This window comes from Pseudoliparis swirei, chromosome 22, assembly GCF_029220125.1.
Source record: "Pseudoliparis swirei isolate HS2019 ecotype Mariana Trench chromosome 22, NWPU_hadal_v1, whole genome shotgun sequence".
Taxonomy (NCBI): Eukaryota; Metazoa; Chordata; class Actinopteri; order Perciformes; family Liparidae; genus Pseudoliparis; species Pseudoliparis swirei.
This window is the reverse complement of record NC_079409.1, coordinates 6,817,058-6,841,047: the sequence shown is the minus strand read 5'-3', so window position 1 is coordinate 6,841,047 and position 23,990 is coordinate 6,817,058. Positions and strand designations below refer to the sequence as shown.

At 44.2% G+C, this 23,990-nt stretch overlaps 1 protein-coding gene across 5 annotated transcripts in view; it reads right to left on the bottom strand.

Annotated features, from left to right (window-relative positions):
• The window catches only part of LOC130212557 (mannosyl-oligosaccharide 1,2-alpha-mannosidase IC), a 183,627-nt gene that overhangs the window by 39,037 nt on the left and 120,600 nt on the right, over positions 1-23,990 (bottom strand). The window lies entirely within an intron of this gene.

Below are 23,990 nucleotides of genomic sequence, written 5' to 3'. Positions count from 1 at the left end.
AAAATAAAAAGACCAGTTCTGGGATTTCAGCAGAGTTAACACCTGATCTACACACCTCTCCACTTGGGAACAGGCCCAACTGTTAGTTTAAGCCTGCATGCATATTAACCAATATATCAAACTCCTTTACAACCCCGACAGTCAGAAAACAGTATAATCCTATTTATAACCTACTCGGAGTGATGGGTTCACTATCCCCGAGCCACCGCAGAGCGTGACTACCGAATCCTTTCAGTAAAGTCAGCGTTCATCTTCACCTGTACGTCACCGCAGACAGACGGCAGCTGCTTATCGCCTCTTATGAATGCCATGCGCATACAGCGGCACTTTTCCTAAAAGTACGAAGAGGAAGGTCTCCAAGCCCGGCTTGAAAAAAGTCTGAACACAGACGGTAAATGACTGACGCTCTTTCTTTCTTTTTTTTTTACCTACCATTAAAATGTTCTTGTGAAAGGTTTACAGGTTGGAGAAAGGCGGGTTGTAGGGTGAGGCTTCCCAGGGGTGAACGATCAAAGAAACGGAAAATTAAGACGACTGCAAAGCAAACTAGAACGGGCATTGAATTATGAACATTTTGGCATTAGTTGCATGCCAATTGGATAAAAATGTATCGTGCTTTGGTAAAAAAAAGATTTTAACCTTTCCATGACCTTGACCTTGACCTTTGACCCGATTTATCCCAAAATCTAATCAAATGGTCCCCGGATAATAACCAATCATCCCACCAAATTCCATGTGATTCAAGAAGATTTGACCTGTTCATGACCTTTGACCTTGACCTTTGACCCGATCGATCCCAAAATCTAATCGACTGGTCCCCGGATAATAAACAATCATCCCACCAAATTTCATGCGATTCGGTTCAATACTTTTTGAGTTCTGCGAAAGATTTTGACCTGTTCATGACCTTTGACCTTGACCTTTGACCCGATCGATCCCAAAATCTAATCAACTGGTCCCCGGATAATAAACAATCATCCCAGCAAATTGCATGCGATTCGGTTCAATACTTTTTGAGTTTTGCGAATAACACGCATACAAATAAATAAATAAATAAATAAATACACGGCGATCAAAACATAACCTTCCGGCATTTTCAATGCGAAGGTAATAATACAACATTAAAAAAGGACTTTGCGAAGGTAAACAAGAAAAGGACAAATGAGGTCTGCATTTACGTTAAAGAGGCAATTTACACATCAGAAGGTACTAAATACTGCATTAAAGGGTTGAGTGTGACTCATGTTTGTATTAGAGCATCAAGAAGGAATGCACACTGCAGCAGTTCATAAAATAAACCTTTTAGGCACAATGATTCATTAAAAATAAAATGCTAAATATGAATAATGACTGGATGGAGACGAGCCCACTAATAAATTAAAGCTAAGTAAGGGTTGCGTTGTTTGATTTTTGGTTGGGATTGAGTCAGAGCGTGTCAGCCTGCAATGTGATTTGCACACACCTCTATCGTATGGACTAACAGCACAAACACAGCCCATGGTTCACCTTAGGCCTACAGATCTGTGTGTTATTGATTAATCTGCCAATTATTTTCTTGATGAATTGCTGTAATTGGTCTGTATAATGGCGGAAAAATAGCCGGAAAGTCTCCTCAAGCCCGAGGGAACGTTTAACACTTGTTCAGTTTATCGTCGCACAAACCAAAGAAAAGTAGCAAATTGCAACTGAAACGGATAAACGTTGGAATCTTTGCAGGAAAGGAAAGCAAATTAAACGGTTGAAATTAAAATGATGAATCGATTGTTTTCGCTCCTGTGAAACACACTGCGGTACAGCGTGAGAACACAAACTAGGTGTTCTTCACAATTACAGGGACAGCATGGCTTCTACGCATATATGCTTTTCATACCGATTGCCTAACATTGTGCAAGTGTTATAATTTCTCATTCACACCCGTGTGTGCGCAGCACGTGTAAGACCACGAGCTGCAGCTTGTGAAGCTGTCAATGTGAAGCTGCTAATTGCTTTGAAAAGAACACATGTATAGTAGACCTGGAGTTATAAAGCACAGCGTGAACACACAGATATTGTATTCCCTGCATGACCAGGCGGGCAGACTGTAAGCCTCGACTGTGGCTTGTGACTGATGGGCCGATGGCGTTCCAAAACCTCCCAGCGCCGACTGTTGCCGAGTCGTGCTTGTAAAACACTCCGGATTGATTTTCTTTGAGCGTTTGCTTTTCCTAGGCCCGGGCTGTTTTGCAGCCATTACAGTGTGATCTGTGCTCGCCGTAAGTAAACGTGGTCTCTGGCATCAATCAGACCACCGCGCCGACGACACAAAGGCCGCTCGCGAGGAGCCGCGCGAGCCATCGGTCAAACCGGTGACCGCGCTCGCCCTCCGTGAGACGCGGCGGCATCGCGAGTATTAAAAGCGAGACAATCAAATCAATAGACGAATTTGCGGCGGGAATCATAACTCCAACTGCCAGGTGCCCGAGAGCAATCAATCGCGGGTTGTGCAATCGCTGGGAGAAAAGTCGATTCTCTGATCCAGATGGACTGCGGCAGAGAACGGAGGTGAAAGGGAAAATACCAATGAGATTCACACAAGCAGATGAAGAAAGAGTTGGGAGAGGAAGAATATTTAGTTTCCATCAACAGGAAACAGGATTGTAATTCATCGGCATTGTACGGATGGAAGCTTTCCGGATGGTTTTGACGAGGGACACTGAACTAAAGATTGAAGGGGGAGCAACATAACCGAGAGAGAACCCACGCCTGTCCCGCTCCGCTCGTCAGACGCCGTTGTGCACAGCGTGTGATCTCCCGTGGCCGAGGTGCCGAAAGGAGCGAGAGATTGAGAGGCCGAACCCCGTCAACCCGACACTAAGATGTATTAACTCCCTTTTGCCAAAGGCAGGCTGTGAACACGGACTCTCCCACGGGCCCCCCCAGGAGGGGAGGGGGGCCGCTCGGTGAACACAGTGAAGCGTAAAACACCTCAGGTGGATGGAGTCTGTGAGCCGACTCCTTTATCCCGGGGCAACCTCACGTTGCGTGCAGCTTAGAGTAACACCCGACAAGGAGAACACAAAGGGGAGGGGGGGGGAGAGAAGCCACGCACTCGGCTTGGCGGGGACATGAAGCGATGCTACAAACCAAAGGGGGAAAAAAAGGACGATAAAGCTGAGAAGAGAAAATAGACAGAAATGAGATAAAAGGGGAGAAAACTGAGGGGGAGAAAATAGACTTTAAGCCAAGACGACTTAATGTTGCAGGTCACGACCGCCACGCTGGAACATACTCCAGACAGGAGGTCATCATTGCGTCAGGAGCCGCGTCTGGACACGTCCCTTTGACTGACGGCTGAAGGACACCCCCAGCAGCAGCGAGGACCGGGCGCCATCAACGACAAAAAAGAGACACGCGCCGCAGCCGGCATGATACCCTGAAGACGAGAGGGGTGAGGAAGAGCGAGGAGCGCTCGGCCCCGGCCCCCCGACAGCCGTTTATCCTCCCCAATCATCTGATCCGAGGGGAGTGCTTCCAAGTCGCCGTTAAGAGGCCCGGCCCATTAGCCGGTTGTGTTGAACTAAATATGAAGAAACAGATCAATTACCGCCTCCGCCCGGGATCGGGAGGATGTTTGAATGCAGGCGTGGGCATTTCTCTTTATGTACCTGTGTGAGTGTGTGTGAGTGAGTGGGTGTGTGTGTGTGTGTGTGTGTGTGAGAGTGGGTGTGTGTGTGTGTGCGTGTGCATTGTGGCCTGCTCCACACACACACACACACACACACAGTCCTCTGGTCCCTGTCCCAAAGAAGTCAGCACCATCTGGCCTCAACGACTACCGACCGGTCGCCCTCACCTCCCATGTGATGAAGGTGCTGGAGAGGCTGGTCTTGGCCCACCTCCGGCCGCAGGTGAAATCATCGTTGGACCCTCTGCAATTTGCTTACCAGCCTCATGTGGGAGTGGACGACGCCATCATCTACCTGCTGCAACGAGCTCAGTCGCACCTGGATGGAACCGGTGTCTCTGTGAGAGTCACTTTCTTTGACTTCTCCAGTGCATTTAACACCATCCAGCCACTGCTGCTGAGTGAGAAGCTGCGGTGGTCGGTGGACGCGTCCACCATCTCCTGGATCACTGACTACCTCACAGGCAGACCACAGTTTGTCAGAATGGGCCGTGTGCTGTCTGGAACGGTGGTCAGTGATGTTGAGCCCCACAGGAACTGTTCTGTCTCCTTCCTCTTCACCCTGTACACCAGTGACTTCCAGTACAACACGGAGTCATGCCATCTGCAGAAGTACTCTGATGATTCTGCAGTGGTCGGGTGTATTAGGGATGGACGGGAGGAGGAGTACAGGGCAGTGGTGAGTGACTTTGTAAAGTGGGCCGATGAGAACCACCTGCGGCTGAACGTGGCCAAGACCAGAGAGATGGTGGTGGACTTCAGGAGGAAGGCGACAGCTCCTACACCTCTGAGTGTCCTGGGAGTGGACGTGGACATGGTGGAGGAGTACAAGTACCTGCTCCATCGACAGCCGACTGAACTGGAAGGCCAACATCAACGCTGTGTACAAGAAGGGGATGAGTCGACTCTTTTTCCTGAGAAAGCTATGATCCTTCAACGTGTGCAGCAAGATGCTGGAGTTATTCTACCAGTCGGTTGTGGCCAGTGTGCTGCACTTTGCCATTGTCTGCTGGGGAGCAGCATCGAGCCGTGACACCAGCCGTCTTAACAAACTGGTTAGGAAGGCGGGCTCCATCATCGGCTGCCAGCTGGAGCACCTGGAACAGGTGGTGGAGAGGAGGTCGTTGAAGAAACTGGTGTCCATATTGGACAACCCGGACCACCCTCTCCACCACCTCCTACAGGGACAGAGGAGTACTTTCTCCAGACGTCTCCTCACGCTCCGCTGCCACAAGGAGAGATACAGGAGAACATTCCTGCCGACGGCTATGAGGCTCTACAACAGTTCACCTCTTGCCAGATCACCCTAACCCTTCTTATATTTTGTGTTTTGTTTTTTTATTTTTTTTATTTTATTCTTGTGTGTTGCTGCTACTGACTCGACAAATTTCCCCTTGGGGATTAATAAAGTATATATCTATCTATCTATCTATCTATCTATCTATCTATCTAAAGATGTTAAGCCAATAATTTACCTGAGCTGTTACACAGAGGTTCCTCCAGGGAACAAGCGAGTATGATAAATAATTGAATTTCCGCAGGCTGCAAATGGGGAGATTTCATTCATTATTTATCATCTAATTGATTGCTGCAAGTCGGCTTTCTAACCTGTCCCACAATTAATGTGCTGCTTTTTATGTGCCTAATTAATGGCCACTGCAGCTTCATGAAAAACACACACTCAATTATATCTGGAATTGAAAAGCCGCGGCAGTCGGTGCCGTATGGCTGCGCGGAGACATTATTCAGCCCTAAATGGAATTCAATAAGACAGACTTAGTCTTCCCGACAAAATTGGACGATTTTTCATATTGCTGACGTGCTGCATGTGGGGCAAGACTGCAGCTCAAGTCTTCCTCTTGACCGAAAATCCACTTTGACTCAACTTGGCTGTCAAAAATCTTCCCTGTCGTGCAGCAGCTTGTTTATTGCCGTCGTCTCTCCTGTTCAGCCTCTGCTTTTTTGACACTGCCACCGTGGGACATCATATTCAATGTGCTGCTTCTTTCATGTATGATGAAGAGTTATTGTTTCGGGGACAAACAATGCATACGCACACACACACAAAGATGTGTACACGCCACGTTTATCTCTCCAGCTCATGTTTAGAGAGGCCGCCACCCAAGCCAATTCCACGGGGTGTTGTTTTGAATAAAAAAAGCTGTTGTGGCTAACATTGTCTGAATTCAAACTGCCCTCTCGGCGGCATGAGCTGTGCTGTTGGTTTAGGCGTGCACAACAAGTCCTATTTCAAAAGGTTTCTCCATTTCTTTTCAGCTTCGACCAAACAATACGAAAGACTCCTGGCCAAACTTCTATATGCTGTTTGCTATCCTAATTTCACACTTGATATTAGTTTGGCTTCTACACAAATAACATACGAACAGACATGTTGGAAAATGATGGATAGGATACCAGTAGATGTGCCGATACCGATACCAGCATCTCCAATGCCTCCAATACAGCCCGAAACAAGTTAAAATATCACTTATCAGCTTGTTTACTCGAGGCAGGATCTGCCGGATCGTTACTGCGCATGTGCAAAAGAAGCCAGATGGCTCACTCTCACTCGGCTACTTTCATTGTCGGCGCAGGAAATAAAAAACGAGCTCTGCATCTGCAGTATCTCAACTACAAATGAAAGGAGACAAGCGGAGCTGAACACATTCAGAGGCTGCAGCCTTCCAGTCCGCCGCTGCTTCATCAACTCAGACTGCTAACAAGAACGGCTCTTTCCTTCTTGTTTATTTATGTTACTATAATTATGTAAAGGATCTGATCTCTATGCATCACCGAGTTATTTTACCTTAACCTACCTGATCTGTATGCATCACCGAGTTATTTAACATTAAACTACCTGATCTGTATGCATCACCGAGTTATTTTACCTTAACCCTCCTGTTACCTTAGGGTCAATTTGACCCCATTCAATGTTTAACCCTCCTGTTACCTTTATATTTACTGACATATTTTACCCTTTGGGTCAATTTGACCCCAGCAATTAAAACCTCCAGAAAATTATTAGAATTAATATTGTTTTCCAAGTTTAAGTGTGAGGTACTTTATGTTTGTTTGTTGACTACCTAAATAGCCCTTTAAATATCTAAAAAAGTTGATATTTCTTATATGTTTGACACAGTGAAAAACAGCCTGGGGTCAAATTGACCCGAAAGAACAGCGACATTAAACATTGAATGGGGTCAAATTGACCCTAAAGGTAACAGGGGGGTTAAACTACCTGATCTGTATGCATCACCAAGTTATTTTACCTTAAACTACCTGATCTGTATGCATCACCGAGTTATTTTACCTTAAACTACCTGATCTGTATGCATCACCAAGTCAACCTCTCCAGCAACAAATCAGTCACCAGTGCCACCGCACACACACACTCTCCATTTCCAGGAAGGCATTGATTGCAGCCAAAGCCACCGCGATCGATACTCTCACTGTTAAAAGCCAGCTCGTTGACCCCTTAAATAATGCTGTAAAGTGTACCCAGGCCTCTTTTACTGACTAAAATGCTTCTGTCTTTGAGGCTGGAAAAAAAGATCTAAAAGCAATACTTGCCCCAGGTGATGGAGTAACACTTTCTCGGCTGTCAATCAAAAGAAGATACTGAATCCTTGGATTCTGTTCAAATGTCTTCAGTTCATCCTTCGAGGCTCTTTTCTCAACATTTAATTGCAGATGGATGGAGAGGAGCAGCGAAGCTTGTAAATACAACCGTGGGGCCTGTGAGCTATGCAGAGTCTGAATGAAAAAGGCCTGGATGCCACCGGGCTGACATCATTAAGAACACCCTAATGATCCCCTGGATTTGATTTGTCTGGCCTGGTCTTTACTGACTGTGAATTTTGAAGAAAAAAAAAGAAAGAAAAAAAAAACCCACAAATGTCATCAGTTCCTCAGCAGGGCTTCTATTGAGGTTTGAGCTCATTTGGACCGGTGCCAAAGCTCCCCAGGCTCAGTCAAATTACTCCAGCTAGGATGTACCGCCAAAATAAAAAACTAATATGGGGCGAAAAATAACGGACTGATTGAGAGAAAGCGGAGATGCATCAATATGCAGAAAAGTAAAGGTCTTGTGTATTTCTTGCGGCATAAAAAAAACCTTATTCCTGTTCTTCTTAATCATGTAATAATCCAAGCATTCACAGCAGCGTCTCCTGCGAGGCCCGGCGTGGCTGCAGCTCTGGAAAGCAAGCCGCCGCCGCCGTCTTATTTTTGAGTGACAGATTCGTTCAGCGAGTGAGTTAATATTACACGACTGTACAAGATAGCATTAAGTAAGCGTGACGCTCGGGCGCATGAAGTCCAACATTTGAACAAGCTATAATGTGAGATGTGTGAGCCGCTGGTTATGAGATGTTGTTCTTATCCAGTGCCTCTTAATTCCATAATGCAAGCGAAAGGTGTGAGAGTGGAGCGGCGCACAGTTATTCTGCCTCTGCACAAATGGGATTAGGGGTTTGTACACAGAGCAGAATGAGGGTTTGGGATGGGGAGCTTTCCTTTCACGGCTAAGCCTGAAGCCGGGACGACGGAGGCAGGTCGCCCTGCGATTACGATGATCCAGTTAGATCGGAGGAAATGAAATTACTTCCAAGACCACTTTTCGGGGCTCTTCCGCAAAAGGACAACAAATAGATAAAATGCAAAGGCAGCCGCTGCTCACACACAGACAGGAAAGCGGACCACACATACAGTACGTGAAGGTGATACAAGCACGCAGGAGTGAGTTCAGGCTCAGACTGACAGTCATAAAGTATTCCCCCCCCCCCCCTTTCCTCCCCAGCCCATCCACTTTTAAAGCTATTGTCAAACAGTGTGAACTACCAGGCTCTGTGTAAAGGGATTCCGGGTTTTCAAGTTGCAGAGCAGAACCTTTCTTAATGAGCGAACACTTGCGGAAGGCAAGCCTCGTGGTGATAAAAGAAACACGAGTGACTTTGACATCGGAGTTTCAAAGAGAAGGAAACACCAGTTTAGAAAGACGGTGAAGTGCAGATATATACATAAGAAATGGAGATGTGAGGAGGGAAATGTATATTCCAATGAGGTTGTACAACCGTAATTATTCGACTTATAGTACATCGACAGGTAGTTTGCGTATTGTACCTTGTACTCTGACGTCTTTTAGCAGGTATAGATCCGTCGCACGCTGAACCAGATAAACCAGACCAGATAAACTTTAGCTCAGTGGGGTAAGAGGTCCCCATTAGTTGCAAGTGAAGTGTCCTTGAGCAAGGCACTGAACAGCCCACTGCTCCTTAATAACTAAGGATGGGTTAAATGCAGAGAACTAATTTCCCCTTGGGGATTAATAAAAGTGTATATTCTATTCTATTCTATTCAAGAGTCTCTAACTAGCAGGTACAAGAGTCTCCATGTTAGTGTGTTGGCATGCTAACATTTGCTAATTAGCAATAAAGAACAAAAAGTTGATTTAGAAATATATAAAGTAGACTTTTGGGATACGATAATCACATTTAAAATATATATATACTTTTGGTACATTATCAGCACACTTATTATATTTATAATGTGAGTATAGTATACCAAAAGTATACTTTTGGTATACTATTGGCACAATATAAATATATTAATAATATATTTCAAATATAGTTAAAATACAATAAAAATATCATTCAAGTGAACTATCGGCATGCATAATAGCACATACACAGTAAAGTACTTAAATTGTATGAAGTATACTTTAAGTTGTTCCAATTTATCAAAAAAAGATATACTTACGGTAATATACTTCAAATAGTTCTTAAGTACGATTTAAACACAACTTAAATATACTAAGTACAAAATAAGTTGTTCCAAAATCACACACTTTAACCCTTGTGTTGCCTTAGGGTCATTTTGACCCGAATCAATATTACACCCTCCCCCCGCCTTAGGATTAATTTGACCCCATTCAATGTTTAATGTCGGTGTTCTTTCAGTAGTCAACAAACAAACATAAAGTGCCTCACACTTAAACTTGGAAAACAATATTAATTCTAATAATTTTCTGGAGGTTTTAATTGCTGGCGTCAAATTGAACCCAAAGGGTAAAATATGTTAGTAAATATAAAGGTAACAGGAGGGTGAAACATTGAATCGGGTCAAAATGACCCAAAGGCGGGGGGAGGGTGTAATATTGATTCGGGTCAAAATGACCCTAAGGCAACACAAGGGTTAAGTACACTTATGTTTAGTAGCGCTTTAAGTATACTCAAGTATGCTCAAATTAAATATGCATAGCATATTTGTTTTTCACCTGGGTGATGGGATCGCGACACCTTCACATTTTGACCTGATGGTGGCGCTAAAAGAAACATAAGCCCTGTCAGCACGGCTTATGTAAGAGGCAGCCCGGCGCGATGGGGGATGGGGAGCTGTATAAAAGGCACAGCACCCTTCAACTGGCAGGAGAGCATACCCACGTCTTTAAAGCGATCCTCTCCTTGCCCACTGGTGAATATCAACACCCGCTGGACCAGATGTCTTCAATCGGCTTCCCGTACGCAGGAACCGACTGTACCGTGGAAAAAATAATAAATCACCTGGCATTCATTTATCTCCACTGGGACACGCGGTCACAGCAGGGAGGGATGTAATGTCTCTGCTGCGGTGGGTGATGGGAGGAAGATGAGTTGAAGCAGAGAGACGCAGTGGGCTTTCATTGGCTGGTTGAGCTCAAACACTGGGGAAGTCAAGCATCATCAGACGGGTGCAGCGTGATTGCTGACCTGTCGTCATTCATTTGACTGATTTTGAACAAAGTTTAAAGAGGGAGTCTAAGAGATGCCGTGCTGCAGTGACGGAGGGGAATAGCGGGAGAGCAAACACTCTTTTAAACCTGGCCGAGCGACAGACGTGCGAGAAAGAGGAGCCGAGAAAAAGACAAAAGTCCAGTCCCACCAAGCTGATAACGAACGGATGAAAACAATTTAATTCCACCCAGCTGCTTCTGTGAGGAATTTATTCACATCACATTATGTTTGTGACACAGTACAAAGCACGCCGTCAGTGTTGCGTGGCGCAGGTGCATAAATACGGCCTGGCAGCTGACATTTGGCGAATACGGAGGCCAGGGGCGAATAGTGCGACTTCAGCGCGGTTGGAAATGAGGTCAAATGAGGATGGAGCATTACCCGAAGGAGTGGCGCGGGGCCTGGGATCAGTCATGACTCAGCAAATTAGCGTTTCCTCGAAAAGCACTTTGTGTCACGGCACTCTGACGTCCCTGGGCCCCGAGGTGCAGCATTTTCCGTCGACTCCCCTAAGTTAAATGTACTTAAAAGGAGATGTTTGATGTTGTTTTGATACTAAGTGAACTGTAATGTAAGAGCTCAGACATTGTCCACTTGTCCGGTGATGCTTCTGTTTCTTGTTACGTATCATTTGATGTGTATGATGTGTTGTACATTGACCACCTGTGGGTCAGTGTCTACACTGAGAGCAATATCATCGGACACTATTTGTTTGATCTATTGATGGTCGTGCCTATGGAGGACTTAAAATGACTTAAGTATAAATAAATAAATGCATGAATAAATACAAGAATAAATAAATAAATGCTTAAATAAATGTATAAATAAATAAATAAATACAGGAATAAATAAATAAATGCTTAAATAAATGTATAAATAAATAAATACAAGAATAAATGTATAAATACAGAAATAAATACAGAAATTAATAAATATAAGTTATAACTCAACAGGACATCATTAAATAAATGTTAGATATTTGAATATACGGACACGTAAATGTCACACATAAATAAATGAAGAAATACGTGTGGACACATAAATAGAGAAATAAATAAAAGAAGAAATACAGAAATGTAGAAAGATATTTATTTAATGATGTCCTGTTGATTTATAACTTATATTTATTCATTCCTGTATTTATTTATACATTTATTTATTTATTACTATATTTATTCATGCATTTATTTATTTATACTTAAGTCATTTTGAGTCCTCCATACGTGCCATCGCAGGTTGCCATGGCAGCGCAACCACAAATCCTACTGATCCTCAACACCAAAACAGAACTGCAGCCTCTCAGTGCCGCTCCTCCCGTGTCAGTGGAGTCAAGTTTGCGTTTTTCAGGCAAGTCACAAAATGTCAAACAAGTACGGGAAACCAAATATAAAGCTTGGGCATCCCCAAAAAATAACATGCAACTCTACTGGCGCAACCACACCCCATGTAACATAATAAAAATACAGCCCAGAGGGTTGAATATATATTTGATACCTATCAATTTCACAACATTAATTGCGTACAAATTCTAAAACGATAACAAAAACTCATACATATTTTATATATAAGTATAACCAATTTTTAATTCAGCCAATTCACTTAAAAAAAGGCTCAGGGTACGTGGATGTTTTTCTGGAGTGAAAATATATATATTATTCCCGCATATCAGCTTGTGATTGAGACAAGCGGATCGACATTAGCCGCATTGTGAATATCAACTTGTTCTACAGGAGAGCAAAAGATCAAATCCTTCCGTCTCGGGATAAACTGTAAACCAACACGACAGCCGAGTCTGCCTCGGCACCTAATGGTGCTGTGACGGAGCAAGAAGAAAGAAACGTCAGAGTAGAAACGGAGAAGGAAACGCTCTCTCTGACGGGAGTTTACAATTCACTGCATTTTTCTCAATGATATGTGGGATGTTTATTTTGTTTGTGTGGGAGCGCTCTCCTGTGTTGTGATCCAAAATAAATCCAGATTTTGGAGACAGAAATGGGTCGCCGGAATTAGACGGGAAAAACAACACCGACGAGAGCGGAACAGCCCTCTCCCACCACGTTCCCTCACAGAGGAACAATTTTAACGATTGGATTTATACGACGCTACCGGGACGTAAACAAAGATTAAAGTGAGTGAGCAAACCTGGAATGTCTCAGTTCTTTGAGGCTCTCGTGCTCAAAGGTTCGACTCATGCATTCTTTGTTATACCTCCCAACATTCACAGTTGTTCCAGAAACGGGTACACATGGTGGATTTTAGTCCACCAACCGGTGAGCAGCGTGAACGCGATCGACCCAGAATGGAAGCGGGAGAACATTCTTTATTTCCTCCCGAGGACAAACGGAGCAGATTACGAATTCCCAGAAACCGTATGCCTGAATTTGCGTAGCGGTGTGAAGTATATTTATAGAACGAGGGCTTTGACCTTTCTTTGTCGGCGTGACAAGATTGGAGCCGGTAAAATTAAGTCCAGAATTTGTCTGCAACCTATGATCCATATAAACATGCTCCTCTCTATTTACAGTATGTGTCTCTCCTTTCCCTCTCATTCATGTTACCACTCTCTTCCTCCTCTTCCTCGTCCCTACCTCCCTCTCTGGCTTTGCTTTTGTTTATCTTCTCCTTTCTTTACCTTTGCATGCTTTCCCTCTCTGCCTCTTTCCCTCTCTGCATTTTTCCCTCTCTGCCTCTTTCCCTCTCTGCCTCTTTCCCTCTCTGCATCTTTCCCTCTCTGCCTCTTTCCCTCTCTGCATTTTTCCCTCTCTGCCTCTTTCCCTCTCTGCCTCTTTCCCTCTCTGCATTTTTCCCTCTCTGCCTCTTTCCCTCTCTGCCTCTTTCCTCTCTGCCTCTTTCCCTCTCTGCCTCTTTCCCTCTCTTCCTCTTTCCCTCTCTGCATCTTTCCCTCTCTGCCTCTTTCCCTCTGCATTTTTCCCTCTGCCTCTTTCCCTCTCTTCCTCTTTCCCTCTCTGCATCTTTCCCTCTCTGCATCTTTCCCTCTCTGCCTCTTTCCCTCTCTGCCTCTTCCCCTCTCTGCATCTTTCCCTCTCTGCATCTTTCCCTCTTTCCCTCATTGCCTGTTCCGGGTAAAATGAGGTCCATAATTTGTCTGCTACCTAGGATACATATAAGGTGGGGAAATCATCTCACTCTTCCGGTAAGCTTTGGTTGCCAGCTCAACAGCGAGCATGACTTCTTCTTCTCTCCCTCCCGCTCCCTCTTGCTCAGTGTGTCTCATGTATAGTTATCCCCCTGCCTCCCTTAATGATAACGATACATGCAACAAGTGTAGTTTATTTGCTAGGTTGGAGGCAGGTCTAAGTGGGTTAGATGCACGGCTCCGCTAACGAAGCTCAGACAGCTATGCTAGTTAGCCCGCCTCCCGTAGTCGGCGCGGAGCTACAGTCAGCTGTTAGCTGTGCCCCGGTAACCGTGCAGCCGGATGGTTGGGTAACTGTTCGCAGGAGTCGTAAGTCTACACAGAAGCCCGCTGTGCACCAACCACTTCACGTTTGAACCAGTTTTCCTGCTCAGCGACACACCCGCTGAGGAACACACCCTGGTTATCGGGAGCTCTATAGTCAGGAACGTGAAAATAGCGACGGACCAGAGTCGTGTGCCTCCCGGGGCCAGAGCGGGCGACGTGAGTCTTGTTTGAAGCTGCTGGCTAAGGATAAGCGGAGATACAGTCAGATTGTAATACACGCCGGTGGTAATGACGCCGAGCCCGCCGCCGAACTCACTAAAATTAATGTGGAATCGTGTGTGCTTATGCCAAGACGTTGTCGGACACCGTAATTTTCTCTGGCCCTCTCCCAAATTTGCAGACAGACGAATTGTATAGCCGAATGTCGCTTTCAACCGCTGGCTGTCGAGGTGGTGCCCAGCGAATAATGTGGGCTACGAGACAACTGGAAGACTTTCTGGGAAAACCTGATCTGATGAGGAGAGACGGCATTCATCCCACGTTGGACGGAGCGTCTCATTTCTGCGAATATGACCAAGTTGATCACCGGACTTAATCTATGACAACCCAGGGTTCAGATCAGGAACCGGGAGCAGAGTTGTAGTTTAACACCCTTCTCTGCTCTTCCATTCGAGCAGTTACCCACCCTTGACTTTAGAGTAGAGACTGTGTCTGTCCCACGGCCACTTCAATTAAATAAATCAAAAGTAAGCAGAAGAGGAGTCGTACACAATAACCTTATACAAGTTAACACAATTATTTCAGCAGTGCAACAAAATAGGTCTATTAAATGTGGTCTCCTAAATATTCGATCTCTGTCATCTAAAGCTGTGTTACTGAATGATTTAATATCAGATAATCACATTGATTTATGTTGCCTAACTGAAACCTGGCTGAGCCATGAAGAATATGTCTGCCTGAATGAATCGACTCTCCAAGTCATATTAATACTCACATTCCTCGAGGCACCGGTCGAGGAGGTGGAGTAGCAGCCATCTTTGAATCGAGCCTATTAATTAATCCTCAACCAAAATTACACTACACCTCATTTGAAAGCCTTGTTCTTAGTCTTTCACATCCAACCTGGAAAACACTACAGCCAATTCGATTTGTGATTCTGTACCGCCACCAGGTCCATATTCAGAGTTTATATCTGAATTCTCAGAATTTATATCAAGTTTGGTTCTTAAAACCGATAAAGTTATTATTGTTGGAGATTTTAATATCCATGTGGATGTTGATAATGATTGCCTTAGTGCTGCATTCATCTCCTTGTTGGACTCGATTGGCTTCTGTCAGAGAGTACAGAAACCCACTCACAGCTTTGGCCACACGCTTGATCTTGTTCTTACTTATGGCGTTGACATTGAGCATTTGAACGTCTTCCCACAGAATCCTCTTCTGTCAGACCACAACCTCATAACTTTTGAATTTATACTACCGGAGTGTACTCCGTTAGTCAAAAGTTTCTACACTAGATGTCTAACTGATAGTGCTGTAGCTAAATTTAAAGCGATTCCTTCTGTATTTGATTCGATACCACGTCTCAATATAACAGAGGACTCCTGGTCTAACTTTAGTCCGTCCCAGATTGATCATCTTGTTGACAGTGCCATAGGCTCTCTGAGAATGACACTGGACTCGATAGCCCCTCTGAAGAAGAAGACAGTGAGGAAGAGGAGGTTTGCTCCCTGGTATAACCCTCAGACCCGCAAACTGAAGCAAATGTCACGAAAGCTTGAACGCATATGGCGTTCAACTAATCTCGAAGAATCCCGCTTAGTTTGGCGAGATAGACTTAAAACACATAAGAAGGCCCTCCGTAATGCCAGAGCAGCCTATTACTCATCAATAATAGAAAAAAATATAAAAACAACCCCAGGTTTCTCTTCAGCACTGTAGCCAGGCTGACAGAGAGTCACAGCTCTGTGGAGCCGAGCATTCCTATAAACCTTAGTGGTAATGACTTTATGAACTTCTTTAATGAAAAGATTTTAACTATTAGGGACAAGATTAATAATCTCTTGCCCATAACCAGTGCCAATCTGTCCTCAAGTGGAATGGCCTTGGAAACCGCTGTATGCCCTGGTGTATATTTGAGGATTTTCTCCTATCAACCGTGACCAATTATTTTCAACGGTTTCTACTCAACACGTCTACCTGTCTCTTGGACCCCATCCCGACGAGGCTGCTTAAAGACGTTTTGCCTTTAATTGGCGGCTCTCTATTAGATATTATCAATGTGTCTCTGCTAACAGGCCACGTACCACACTCCTTCAAGGTGGCTGTTATTAAACCTCTCCTGAAGAAGCCCACTCTGGATCCAGAGGTATTGGCTAACTACAGACCGATCTCTAACCAGTCCTTCCTCTCCAAGATCCTTGAGAAAGTGGTCGCAAATCAGTTGTGCGACTTTCTACATCATAATAGTTTATTTGAGAAATTTCAATCAGGATTTAGAAAACACCACAGCACCGAGACGGCACTGGTGAAAATTACAAATGACCTCTTAATGGCAGCAGATAAAGGACTCCTCTCTGTCCTGGTCTTGTTAGACCTTAGTGCTGCATTCGACACCATTGACCATGACATCCTGTTACAGAGACTGGAGCAGTCGATTGGCATTTCAGGCACGGCACTAATTTGGTTTAAATCCTATTTATCAGATCGATCTCAGTTTGTATTTGTAAACGATGACGCCTCGATAACCACCAACGTTAATCACGGAGTTCCACAAGGTTCTGTGCTTGGACCAATTTTATTTACCTTATACATGGTTCCTTTGGGCAATATTATCAGGAAACACTCCATAAACTTTCATTGTTATGCAGATGACACTCAACTATATTTATCGATAAAACCAGAGGAGAGCAACCAACTCTGTAAAATTCAAGCATGTCTTAAAGACATAAAAACATGGATGACCTGCAACTTCTTGATGTTAAACTCAGACAAAACCAAGTAATTTTAATCGGCCCTGAGCACCTCAGAGATCAATTATCTGGTGATGTGGATTCTGTAGACGGCATTGCCCTGGCATCCAACACCACTGTAAAGAATCTTGGCGTTATCTTTGATCGACTTGTCCTTTAACTCCCACGTAAAGCAAATCTCAAGGACTGCATTCTTTCATCTACGTAATATTTCAAAATCAGGCACATCTTGTCTCAAAAGATGCAGAAAAATTGGTTCACGGTTCGTTACTTGAGACTGGATTACTGCAACTCCTTATTAGCAGGCTGCTCTAATAAATCTCTTAGGTCCCTCCAGTTGATCCAGAATGCTGCAGCTCGTGTTCTCACTAAAACTAAGAAAAGAGATCACATCACTCCTGCACTAGCTGCTCTGCACTGGCTCCCAGTAAAATCAAGAATCACTTTTAAAATTCTTCTTTAACCTACTAAGCCTTGATTGGTGATGCTCCATCATATCTTAAGGAGCTTGTCGTACCATATTGCCCCACTAGAGAGCTACGCTCACTAAATGCGGGACTACTTGTAGTTCCTAGAGTCTTAAAAAGTAGAATGGGAGCCAGAGCCTTTAGTTATCAAGCTCCTCTTTATGGAACCAGCTTCCAATTTCAGTCCGAGGCAGACACAGTCACCTCGTTTAAGAGTAGACTTAAGACCTTCCTCTTGACAGAGTTTATAGTTAGGGCTGAATCAGGTTTGCCCTGGTCCAGCCCCTTGATATGCTGCTATAGGCTTATAGCTGCGGGGAGGGCGTTTTAGGATGCACTGAGTACCTATCTCCTCTTTTTCTCTCCTTAAGGATGAATTTTCATCTCTCAATCACACGTTACTAACTCTGCTTTCTCCCGGAAGTCCTTGACTTTACGTCTCATGGGGTCATCGGACCCTATGAGACGGCATAGATCTATCTGCCTGATGGATCGTGGAATTCCTGCTCATGACTACGCCACTGTCCTGTTGAGACTCCGCCCACTCCTCCTCCCCACCGCCATCTGCCTGATGGATCGTGGAGGTCTCCATCGTGGAATATGCCTACTATGAACTATTCATACACTCTGTCATATTCATTGAATGTATTTTAACTCTAAATCTGTCCTTCTATTGCATCTGTCCATCCTAGGAGAGGGATCCTCCTCTGTTGCTCTCCTCCAGGTTTCTTCCCTTTTTTTCCCCCTGAAGGGTTATTTGGGAGTTTTTCCTGGTCCGATGTGAGGTTTTGGGGCAGGGATGTCTATGTGTACAGATTGTAAAGCACTCCGAGACAAATTTGTAATTTGTGAAATTGGGCTATACAAATAAACTGAATTGAATTGAATTGAATTCTCTCTCCGTTCCCTCTCATTCATGTTACCACTCTCTTCCTCCTCTTCCTCGTCCCTACCTCCCTGCTGTTGTCTTTCTTCTCCTTTCTTTGTCTTTGCAAACTTTCCCTCTCCGCCTCTTTCCCTCTCTGACTGTTTGCATCTTTGCTTCTCTGCCTCTTTGCCTCTCCATTCCCTTCTCCTGACTCTCCACTCCATCGCTTTACTTTTCTCTGCCTTTTTCATGGGTAGAAACTGTCACACCTGAGAGAGGACCAATTACAAGGGGAGTCTAAGGGCCATTCCCCCCAAAATAAATCAGATTTATTTAATAAAAAAAACATATTCCTAAAACTATCGCCTGTGAAGCTTTTCTGCTCGTTGGCTTTACCAGGTTAATGAAGCCCATTCACGCACTGAATAACTTATTGATCCCACAGTAAATAACGCAACAACAGACTCACTTTTGCTCTATTTTCTGAAGACCGAGTCAGTTTCAGGTTGTTTTTATGTGTAAATAAAACAAATGCATGTGCATCCAAATGTCTGTTATCTACAGAGGGTCTGACAGCTGTCGAGCATCGCCGGCTGCCGGTTCCTCTCAACAACAGGTGAACTGCAGTTGCAAATTTCCTGAGAAGGGAATAGAGAAAAAAAAAAGAAGAAAAAATATATATATATAAATATATATATATATAAAGGTTCCTGGATGATGGATTGTCACTGGCCAAACAATCACCAGTAAATACCTGGGAACTCTAAAAAGATTATGTATTTCCTGTTTTACCGTCCTCTTCCACAACAATTCAAGGTTTAGAGTCTCGCCCAAGGACACTTTGACACGAGGAGCCGGGGCTCTATCCATCAATCTTTCCATTAATGGACGTTTCACTCTACCCGCTGAGCCACAGCTGCCTCGTGTTATTCAAGCTGTTGGCTAAATGTCTATTTCTGGTACTATTGTGCAACAATATGCATGAAACATTACCGTTGACCAAGTTTGTCTAATTTCCATACTTCACACTGTGTTTGACAAAATATCAATAACCGCCGTCTCCACACTCCCCCCATGCATGACGTATTAACAGTATTATCCCGTTAACAATGCAAACCATGCCTTTTATTGGGTATGGTGTTGCGTCTTTTACAGTGGAAAGTGCAGGTTATTCAAAATAATATCTTCTTTCTTTCTTTTCGTGCTATAAAACTTTGTCGGTATCTCCCAAAAAGTATCCCTAGATTGCCACACTGCTATGAGTGAATAGCAAAGTATAAAAGGAGATAGTTAAGTATTCCCCAGTGAGGAATACTACTTATGGCATCTTCCACTCCTTCCTATCTTCCATTCTCTCTAACCCTCCCTCTCCTTCTGCCTCCCCGTATCACTTCCGCATGAGCCTGATGAGCATATAAACACACACACACACACACACACACACACACACACACACACACACACACACACACACACACACACACACACACACACACACACACACACACACACACACACACACACACACACACACACACACACACACACACACAGTCTCTCTTCATCTTTACTTTCCTCTCGCTGATTAGCATCTCTCTCTCGCTCTCTCTGCTCAGGGGCAATTTTCACACAAGGCTGATTGAATTCACCCCCTTTTCCTCTCTCTCTCTCTCTCTCTCTCTCTCTCTCCCACCCTCCCTCCCTCCACTGTTCTCTGTTCTTGCTAAGGGGGTGGGGATGACACAGGAAGGTCTCACCACCACACACACACACATATATATACATATAAAAGAGACCCGTACAAATGAAACACACACAGTGGACAGCACAGAGGCATGCAGTTGAGATATTGAGGTTGAGTTTACATATTGTTCAAACATGCGTGTTTTAATATGAAGGTGAAGAAAGGGGCTTATAAAATATATACAAAAGGCCCAGAAAAGACACAATCATGCTAATACACATGTGCTCATAGAGACCCATACCGAACTACTATGTCAAATATAAGAGAGGCTATCTAATATAAACACACTGCATCCGGAGACAATGGAGATGGGGACACATGTATCCATCTCTTGTTATATGATAAGATGTAAAAATAAATCAGCATCATTTTTTTCTCTGTCCATATAAAACTCCCTTCTTACTGTTTGTGGACGTGTTGACAAACAGAGCAATATGAAGAGGTGTGTGTGTGTGTGTGCGTCTGAGGGGGTGAGGCTTGATATCAGTGGTCAACAACTTTGTTTTTTCAACTGCCTGAAACTCCAAGTCTGCCCATTTTTTGGGGGTCCAATCACATGCCAAAGATGAACAGTTGAACAATGCATAAAAAGACAATTAACTGAGAAATCGGTAATGCAGCCCTCAGGCATCAATGCGTAGCCGTACAGGTGGGCTCATCACAGATGGACACGCGCTTCTAACACCTGCAGAACTGTAATGGCCCCTTCTGTTGGGGCCACTCGGCCGGGCCAGGAGGGTGTGAAGGTGAATGATGAAGGAGCGGCAAAAGGAGCGTCGGCCAGACTCGATTGACCAACACGTTTAACTTGGAGAGAAGAAAAAAAATAACCATGATCTTCCTGGCGTCCCATGAAAATACACATATAAAGAGGACACACACACACACACGGTCAAAACAACAGGAGGTTATTAATGGTCAGGTGATGCTCCAGTTCGGCTCCAAGCACTTCACCGGCAAAACTGCATCCCGCGAGGAGCCATAATCAGCAGCCGCTCGCTCCCCAGCAATCATTTACAGCGGCACCAGCTGCCCAATGTCCTCTGGTCAAAGTGGAAGCGCCATCTCTTAATAGTCTTCCACAGCTCATCTCGGTTGATTTAAGTCTCCGCAGCAGCGACAGACCTTCAATCTGTCGGTTTTATCATTTCGGACAGAGCAGCCGAGGGGGGTGGGGGGGTTTGGTAGGTATAAATCTGTCTCTCAGGGACCCTTCAAAAAAAAGAGAACACACAAGTGAGCCTAGTGATGGATAACGCTGCCGGGGTAAAGGGTATATTGACACATCCGTCAGAAAACGGAGACGCTGCGCCGCGCCTCATAAGAAAGATGGAGCAGGGCGTACCGGAAATTCCAAACGCTAAGACGAGGCCAAACTTAGCGAGCAACAGAGGTGATGGAAACTCTAATAACAACCACAATAATGTCTCCAGTGGGGTGAGCGGGAGAATGATTTATTGAGGTTGCTTTTACACCCGTTTGATTCACTTCAAACCGACTTTGGTGCATTTCTCTGTGTTTTTTGGTTCTTGTGAGCTCAAATCGGGATTGAAATATATGTTATTACATTATATAAGATAATATGGTAACTCTGTTAACTTGGAATACCTGCATTGCGATTCCCTGAATCATCAGAAAGTGAGTTTGAATAGAGGTGTAATGAGCTTGTGTCCTACTCTGTGTGTTGTAGCTGTTTACCGATACATATTTAACTAGAACGGGCACTCGGTAGAGCGCATACCTTCGCATATCACAATATTGGGCATTGAATTATGAACATTTTGGCATTAGTTGCATGCCAATTGGATACAAATTGACCGTGCTATGGTAAAAAGAAGATGTTGACCTTTTCATGACCTTGACCTTTGACCCGATCGATCCCAAAATCTAATCAAATGGTCCCCGGATAATAACCAATCATCCCACCAAATTTCATGCGATTCGGTTTAAAACTTTTTTTGTTTTGCGAATAACACGCATACAAATAAATAAATAAATAATTAAAAATAAATAAATAAATACACGGCGATCAAAACATAACCTTCCGCATTTTCAATGCGAAGGTAATGAGATGCAGCATCACACAATAACCCCTGTAATAATACGGTGCAAAATTGTCTTCCATCCTCCTTCTAGCCGTCAGCATTTACGACATCAAAAACCAGCTGCAGTCACAACCAACTACGCTCACAGTCAGATGTTTCTTATGAAGATAATTTTACACACAAAGACTTTGATGTGATCTGATTTCCTGACTTTTACCCGTCAGTGCACACGGCTTCACGATTACTCTTTTATCTGTCGGCAATAATTTCGGTCGGAGCACAAACTGGACCAGAACAAAAACAAAAAAAAGGCAACGGCGAATCATTTCGTCCGCGTTAAGAGATGTAGAAGTGTTAAAAGATAGCCGCTCTTTCTTTTCAACAGGTTTTCATCACCAAAACTATTTGGTACGAATCTCCTTGTGCGACAGCGCGATAAGAGCAAACTTCCTCGATAACACACCATTCCTTTGCACACACACACGTTCCTAATAGAAAATGCCATTTTAATGTGCCATTTGTAAAAATGTCCATGGACCAGTGACTAAAATAGAAGACATTTTTTTTTGCATGGCATTAATGGCAAGCAAATGCGGGATAATGGATTCAACAATATATTCTGCTCCAGCAATGTATTCACATTTCACTCATCCAGGTGGAGAATGCTGCTCTCTGCTCAATTCGCTCGGCGTGCAAATCAATGTCCATTAAACCGATTTGAGTGTTTATATGTCACCGGATCCTCTTCCCATTAATTCTGCTCGGGCACAGATTTGAGCTTCTTCGACTGAGTGGTGCTCATAACAGTACGACCGCCGTGTACGGGCGAGTGTACGGGCCGGGCGGCTGCTACGGCGACATGACGGCCTCCGCCATGCATTGATGATTAACTGGACCATTTTGTGCTGTGTGGTTGTCACGGGCCATTTTGTTGTTGTAAACTCTAATTATCCAGCCGAGGCTTCCGGGGTGTTCATACTTCTCTTAAAAAAGGCCGAGCTTCACGCTCGTAAAGATTTCAAAGCGTCACACCTGGTCGCTGGCGATCGCAACCACAGGCCTTCAAGGACACCACGGTCACTTTGGAAAAGGGAAAAAATAGAAGAAAAAATCTGGTCTCAACCAGCTCTTAAATTACTCGACTGCCATTTTCTGTTAACTGACCCTTCTTCTCACCAGGGGCGTTTGAAGGATTCAACGAACGGGGGGGCTAAGCCCCAAGGGGGGCGGTATGTCCGCGAGGGCCCCGGGTATCCATTGTTAGACAGAATTTCAGGGTCATCGTCATAATTTATGCTCATTTGGACACTATCACTGAGATAAAGATGAACTACTTCAGTGTCAAATATACCATTCAATGGAAAAAAATATTATAACAATATCTATTAATGCAAAGAATAGAGAGATGTCGAGAGTTTTTTCTTGTATTTCGAATTCGCTCGTTCACACTCTTGTTCACTGGAGACAGTTTATACGTTTCCCTTTCATTTGCCTAAAGCAAACCAAAATGTAAGCAGGTAACAAGCGTTACCATAGTTACTGATGGACAAATTCTGTAACTGCCTGGACTTACAGGTTCACTCTGTGCTTAAGCCCCCCTAAAATAGGCCTCACGACGCCCCTGATTCTCACCCACCCCTTTCAGACATAGAGTTACAAAATATTTGCTTTAAACAATTTCCTAAAAACACGTGAACTTTCTTGGATAATTAAACGACCAATAAGACACGGCCGTTGCTATGGAGAGGAAGCATCTCAGGGACCAGAATCAGAGCGGTCGACTATTTCAACACGCGTTGTCGTTGTTGTTGCAGTCGAGCATAAGTCGTGGCTAAAAAAAAGAAAGTTAATTGATTTACGGAGCAGCTTATATTCTCTGTAATTTTGTACCCAAAATAATTTGATCTCAGCAATGCTTTTTTTGTTTCATTTCTATTCGAGCTGGAAACTGGCTAAAGAAGAATTACACAATACCACGCGCGCTCATGCAGTCGCGCCCAGCGGCGAGCCTTCATCATTCAAACAGCGGGGCTGGT